Source organism: Pristis pectinata, chromosome 4 (assembly GCF_009764475.1).
Source record: "Pristis pectinata isolate sPriPec2 chromosome 4, sPriPec2.1.pri, whole genome shotgun sequence".
Classification (NCBI taxonomy): Eukaryota; Metazoa; Chordata; class Chondrichthyes; order Rhinopristiformes; family Pristidae; genus Pristis; species Pristis pectinata.
This window is the reverse complement of record NC_067408.1, coordinates 100,934,097-100,941,266: the sequence shown is the minus strand read 5'-3', so window position 1 is coordinate 100,941,266 and position 7,170 is coordinate 100,934,097.

Here is a 7,170-nt window from a genome sequence, read left to right as displayed (position 1 = left end):
TCTAATATTTAGGCTTGTTCCTCTTGTAAGTGTTAAGGTCAGCATGGTGTTATGCTTTAAGGAAAAAAATTCTTCTTAAGTAGTCTAGGAAACTGCTTCCAAAATACTTCTAACCTTTCAACAGTGTTCACAACAAACAGCAGCAACAATAAACAGTAATAAAAGAATTAGGCTTTCCTCCACTATATGTCCAAACCTTGAATATTCTTCCTGCTGCAATGTGTGACCTACTTTGGAACCAAAGGCTGGATGTGTAAATTGTATTCGGTGGGGGAAGGCTGTTGTTAGGATATAAGATTCTTTGTACAATGATAGACTTGAACTTGAAGGTTCAAATAACTAGGGCCCCCTCTAAAGTGATGGCAGGTGTCTGAGCCTGCCTGTTTTCTGGTGCTTTATCCATCTATTGAGGGTCCTGAGAACATAGAACGTTATAGCACAGTACAGGCCCTTTGGCCCATGATGTTGTGCTGACATTTTATCCTGCTCTAATATCTATCTAACCCTTCCCTCCCACATAGCCCTCCATTTCTCTATCATTCATGTGCCTATCGAAGAGTCTCTTAAATGTCCCTAATGTATCTGCACCCACAATCTCTGCTGGCAGTGCGTTCCACGCACCCACCACTCTCTGTGTAAAAAACTTACCTCTGACATCCCCCTTATACCTTCCTCCAATCACCTTAAAATTATGCTCCCTCGTGTGAGCCATTTTCGCACCGGGAAAAAGTCTCTGACTGCCCACTCGATCTATGCCTCTTATTATCTTGTACACCTCTATCAAGCCACCTCTCATCCTCCTTCTCTCCAAATAGAAAAGCCCTAGCTCACTCAACCTATCCTCATAAGACATGCTCTCCAATCCAGGCTTCACATTTACCAGCTGCATCTCAGCAAAACAGGAAAAATCATAAAACCCACCTCATGCAACTCTTCTTCCACATCACTAGTCGAGCTGAATGCTCCTACTCGTTGATCATTAACCTGCTGGGAAGCAACCTGAACGATGTCCTTGTTCTTTTAAATGACTGGTCAGCTGTTCAACACTCTCCGTTTGGGAGAGAATAATCTGCAGGATTATGGGTAAAGAGCCGAGGAAGATGGCCGGGGGTTCTTCCACCAGGAGCAGAGAACAACCACTTCCTGTGCCATACAACTCTATGAAATGTGTCTTTAAAACAATGTGGCAGTTCCATGCTCACTTTTGTTTAAAAGGGAATTATAGATTTAATTAATTTGTGAATTGACTTTCACTTCCCCAAATGTTAAAGGGGGATTCAAAAATGTTTCAGGATCAATGGTTCAATCACTTGGATACTAGTTCAGGAATTTAACTATTATATAACCCTTCCCCACAGCTTGAGAAATCCAGACACTTAATAGAAAGTGCCTAAAGTGTTAATGAACCAGTCACACCATTTATGACAAAAAAGCTGCTGTCAACCCAGTTAGGACCCTTCAGGCGGGCCATCAAGGCTGATTTCAGTTGGCGGTGAAAACGTTCCACCAACCCGTTTGATTGAGGATGGTAGGCCGTGGTGGTGTGCAGCTGCATCCCTAGCAGGTTCGCTAATGCAGCCGAGAGACTGGAAGTGAATCGGGTGCCTCTGTCCGAAGTGATGTGGGCCGGAACACCAAAACGTGAGACCCAAGTTGTGAGCAGCGCCCAGGCGCAGGAATCAGTCATGATGTCAGTCAGGGGGGTTGCCTCTGGCCACCTCGTGAACCGGTCCACGATGGTAAGGAGGTACTGGGCTCCTCTTGAAACCGACAGAGGGCCCACGAGGTCAACGTGTATGTGGTCGAACCTCCTATGGGTAGGCTCGAACTGCTGTGGCGGGACTTTGGTGTGTCGTTGGATTTTCGATGTCTGGCAGTGCAGACAAGTCCTGGCCCACTCACTGACCTGTTTGCGCAGGCCATGCCAGACAAACTTGCTGGCGACCAGTCGGACAGTTGATCTGATGGACGGGTGCACCAGCCCATATACCGAGTCGAAAACGCGTCTCTGCCAGGCTGCAGGGACCATAGGGCGGGGCTGACCTGTCGCGATGTCGCAAAGTAGGGTCTGCTGACCTGGCCCAACCAAGAAATCTCGGAGCTGCAGGCCCGAGACTGCGGTTCTGTAGCTGGGCAGCTCGTCGTCGGCTTGCTGTGCATCAGCTAGTGCCATGTAGTCGACACCCAAGGACAGGTTGTGGATGGTCGGTCTGGAAAGTGCATCAGCAATGACATTATCTTTTCCGGAGACATGTTGGATATCCGTTGTAAATTCGGAAATGTAGGATAAGAGTCTTTGCTGACGAGCTGACCAGGGATCGGAGACTTTGGAGAAGGCAAAGGACAGAGGCTTATGATCGGTGAAAGCGGTGAAAGGCCTGCCTTCTAGAAAGTATCGGAAATGCCAGACCGCCAGATACAGTGCTAGAAGTTCCTGATCAAAAGCGCTGTATTTCAGTTCGGGAGGTCTAAGGTGCTTGCTGAAAAATGCCAAGGGTTGCCAGCGGCCTTCGATTAGCTGTTCCAGTACCCCACCCACCGCGGTGTTGGACGCATCCACCGTGAGGGCGGTTGGAACGTCTGTCCTAGGGTGTGCAAGCATTGTGGCGTCTGCCAGGGCGTCTTTGGCCTTAACGAACGCAGCCGCAGCCTCGTCAGTCCAGGTGATGTCCTTGCCCTTACCAGCCATCAGCGAGAACAGAAGGCGCATGATACGGGCTGCTGCAGGGATGAACCGATGGTAAAAGTTCACCATCCCAAGGAATTCCTGTAGGCCTTTGACCGTGTCGGGGCGGGCAAAATGGCGGATTGCGTCTACTTTGGCGGGTAGGGGTGTTGCCCCGTCGCTGGTGATTTTGTGGCCGAGGAAATCGATAGAGTCAAGTCCGAATTGGCACTTGGACGGGTTGATTGTGAGGCCGAAATCGCGGAGACGGGAATACAGCTGGCGGAGGTGGGAAAGGTGTTCTTTGTGGTTACGGCTGGCGATCAGTATGTCATCTAAGTAAATGAACACGAAGTCCAGGTCTCGGCCTACTGCATCCATCAGCCGCTGGAAGGTCTGTGCGGCGTTCTTAAAGCCGAACGGCATTCGAAGGAATTCGAACAGGCCGAATGGGGTGATAATCGCAGTTTTGGGGACGTCATCCGGATGGACTGGGATTTGGTGGTATCCCCAAACGAGGTCCACTTTGGAAAAGATGCGGGCCCCGTGTAAGTTTGCTGCGAAGTCCTGGATGTGAGGGATGGGTAGCAGTCCGGGGTGGTGGCGTCATTCAGCCTGCGGTAGTCACCGCAGGGCCTCCACCCTCCAGTGGCTTTGGGGACCATGTGCAGGGGGGAGGCTGAGGGGCTGTCTGACCTGTGAACAATCCCCAGCTCCTCCATGTGACGGAACTCTTTCTTTGCCAGGCGGAGCTTGTCTGGAGTTAATCGTCGTGCTCGGGCATGAAGGGGTGGCCCTGTAGTAATGATGTGGTGTCGTACCCCGTGTTTGGGCCTAAAATTTGTAAACGAAGGTGCCAAAATTGATGGGAATTCAGCTAGGAGCTTGGTGAAATCGTCACCAGAAAGGGAAATGGAGTCCAGGCGTGGGGCTGGTAGGCTGATTTCTCCCAGGGGATAGGTCTGGAAAGTGCTAGAGTAGACTAACTGCTTCCCTCGCAGGTCGACTAACAGGTTGTGGGCCCGAAGGAAATCGGCTCCTAGGAGTGGTCGGGCGACGGTGGCAAGGGTAAAGGTCGTGTAAAATGGCTGCCGCCAAATTGCAATTGAAGTGTACGGGTGCCGAAAGACCGTATCGTTGTACCGTTGGCGGCATTGAGTACAGGACCTGGTGGCCTGTTACGAGTGTCGCGTCCGGTCGGGGGCAAAATACTGACCTCCGCTCCAGTATCAATGAGGAAACGCCGTCCAGGTTTCTTGTCCTGAACGAATAGGAGGCTCTGTCGGCGGCCAGCCGCCATAGCCATCAGCGGCAGCTGGCCCTGACGTTTCCCTGAAACTTGCAGGGTGGGCAGCATCGACGGGCCTCCGCACCCCACCTCTGATGGTAGAAACACAGCTGGTTACCAGTGTCATCGTCTGTGTTCCTGGGGTGTGGCTGCTCGGTTGCTGGGACTGGGCGAAGCGGGCGTTGGGCTCGCGGCCTGGTGATTTGACCGACTGACAAACTGCTCTCGCGTTTGGCCTTCCACAGGACATCTGCCCGGGTGGCTACCTCACGGGGGTTGCTGAAGTCGGAGTCAGCTAACAACAGGTGGATGTCATCGGGGAGCTGTTCGAGGAAGGCCTGTTCGAACATCAGGCATGGCTTGTGTCCCTCGGCCAATACCAGCATCTCATTCATTAGGGCGGATGGGGATCTGTCCCCCAGGCCATCCAGATGAAGCAGGCGGGCGGCGCGCTCACGACGGGAGAGGCCGAAGGTCCGAATCAAAAGGTCTTTGAAGGCCGGGTACTTATCTTCCTCCGGAGGCGACTGGATGAAGTCTCCGACCTGGGCGGCTGTCTCTTGGTCCAGAGAGCTAACCACATAGTAGTACTTCGTGGAGTCAGAGGTGATGTGCCGAAGGAGGAATTGTGCTTCGGCCTGGTCAAACCAGACGCTGGGCCGAAGTGTCCAAAAGGCGGGCAGCTTGAGGGCCACTGCTTTGGCTGCTGCATTGTCGTCCATTTCGCGGGTCCAAAATCCGTTTGGACCATCGGGGTCACCAATGTAGCAGTTGCTACCATGAAATAAAACAAGACGCTAGTCGAAGGATTGTCAAACAAGAACTGGTTTATTTTCCCGCCTTGCGCGGGCCTTTTAAGGGAGACTGTTCCCGCCCAATGCAACCGACAATGATGTAAGTACTACGTCATCAAGTCTTTCCCGCACGCAGGTTCTCCCCGTCACTCGGGAAAGACGAGGCCCGCCGCTCGGGAAAGATGAGGTTCGCCTGACCGGATGGTGAGTCGCTACACTGTGTATTTGGAGCTATAAGAAACTGTAGATGCTGGGATCTGGAGCAACAAACTAAAAGTTGGTGGAACTCAAAGTGTCAGGCAGCATCTGTGGTAGATGCTGCCTGACCTGCCGAGTTCCTCCGACTTTTTGTGTGTTGCTGTATATTTGCTCTGGTTTGTGCTGCCCTGCATGTTAGGAAACCCCTGATGTCGAGGAGGCAGATTACTGTACTTTCTCCAGCAGTTCATGATGAACATAAAGGATGAAAGAAAGGCTTTCTGCTTCATCTTCTCTTTCTGTTTGAAATCAGGTCCAGTCTCCCTTCCACACAGAGGAGAAAGCAAAAGAAAAACTTGCATTTATGTGGTGCCAGTGATGACTTCAGGACATATCAATGCATGTTGAAGTCAATGTGGTCAGTAATGCAGTATAGGAGATGCAGGCTGTGTATCATCCTGTGTCTTTGCAGAAGGCAACACTTCACTGAAGGCCTTGTTTGAAAGAGGTAAGTTTCACAATGTTCTGTGGTTTTGTTCAAACATAGGAGATGTTAGTCTGCTTGTCTTCATTTTCAGCTTGCTTTCTGAGCATGGGTATTTCTTCATTTTATAATGCTTTACCATGTCCTCAGCATATTCCAAAGTACCTCGCAGGTAATGGTTTCAATTTGAAGCACAGCTTCATAGGCAAATGTATCAATAAATAACCATTAAATGATTACTATGCTGGTCTGGAAGCTTGTGGAATTAGAAGCTCTACATTAAGGACACCATCTTAATGCTCTGGCAGGTAGGACCTCAATTTATCTCGCTTGGTAGCTGGCATGTCAGACAATACAGCATTCCCTCAGGATTGCACTCTGAAAGGTTCTATTGGGAGAAACAATGGACAGACCAGGGAAAGCAATCAGCAGCCTCTGGGACTGAAAAACTCCCCTGGGGTGCAGACATTAATTGTAATCCATTTGGGGGAAGTGGCCTTGTCTAAGATTTGAAGTGTCTACTATGAACAGCAGTCAATATATTCAGGACTCCAGCAGTCCATCAGTGAAATCAGTCAATATCAAGTACTGATAGGAATGCTCATCAGAGGAAACAGTCAACTTGGTCTCTGGATTCTGAAGCATCAATCAAAGCAAGAAGTCAAGGTTGTCCTAAAGTGTAGATGATGCATCAAGATAAATATCTATTGCAAAGGCCTGAGAGATAAGTTTTTCGGTTGTTGCGACATCAGGCCTGGTTCACATCTCATCCACTTGGATTGTTCACTTAAGACTAATCATTTTTTTTTGAACACGCGAGCCATGAATACAAGCCCAAGACTATTCTTATTGGTTAAGTGTGCAAATGAAATTGAATTGAATTTTACTCCTTGTAAATAGTCAAAGATGGTGCAGTAATAGAATTACAGATTACATGTCAGCTGCCATTCATCTTGATTCCTGCTCAGCCCCATTGTAATTTTAGCCTAGAGAGTTCCCTAAAGCTATTTCCCACACAGCTAACACAGCTTTTATTACTTTACTCAGTCCTCTCTCTGAGTTGCCAGTAATACTGAGCAATGGAAGCTACGTCTGTTCTCGGTTCTTGTGCCGTTTGTGGCTGACAGAGTCAGTTCTTGTTAGGGGAAGGTAAACAAATCAGTTTGGATTAAGCAAAGGTTTGAGACTAAGAGACAAAGCAGGCCTCAATTTGCAAGAGCAGGCAGGTTAAGTGTGTGAAGGCTGATAGAATTGTTTTGAAAGGATTTAGGTAGATTGTACAAATAAGAAGCAATCAAGTCATTAGAAGGCTAGCAGAATGAAATGCAGCCAAATCAATTCAGGAAATTTACTTAAATTAATCAGGACAGGAAATTTGGTGGAATATAGCTGATGTGCAGAATCTGAACTTGCTCGAATGCATCTGTCACTGAAATTCTCATCCTTGCTTTTATTACATCCGGATTTGACTGGTTCTATGCCATCCTTGCCAACCTCCCACCTTCTAGCATGCATTGACCTCCATCTGTTTGTTGTCTGTATCTTAGCTTGTGACAGGAGCACTCACGCATCAGCCCAGTGCCCATTGACCTATATTAATTCCTGGTCCACAATCACTCAACATAAGCTTTTTTTAAAACATCTCGTTCAGATACCCTCTCTCTGGGACCTCCTAAAGTCCCCTATGTACTCTGTGACTGTCATTTCTGGCTTCAGTGTATCCTTGACTTCTTTTGTCTCA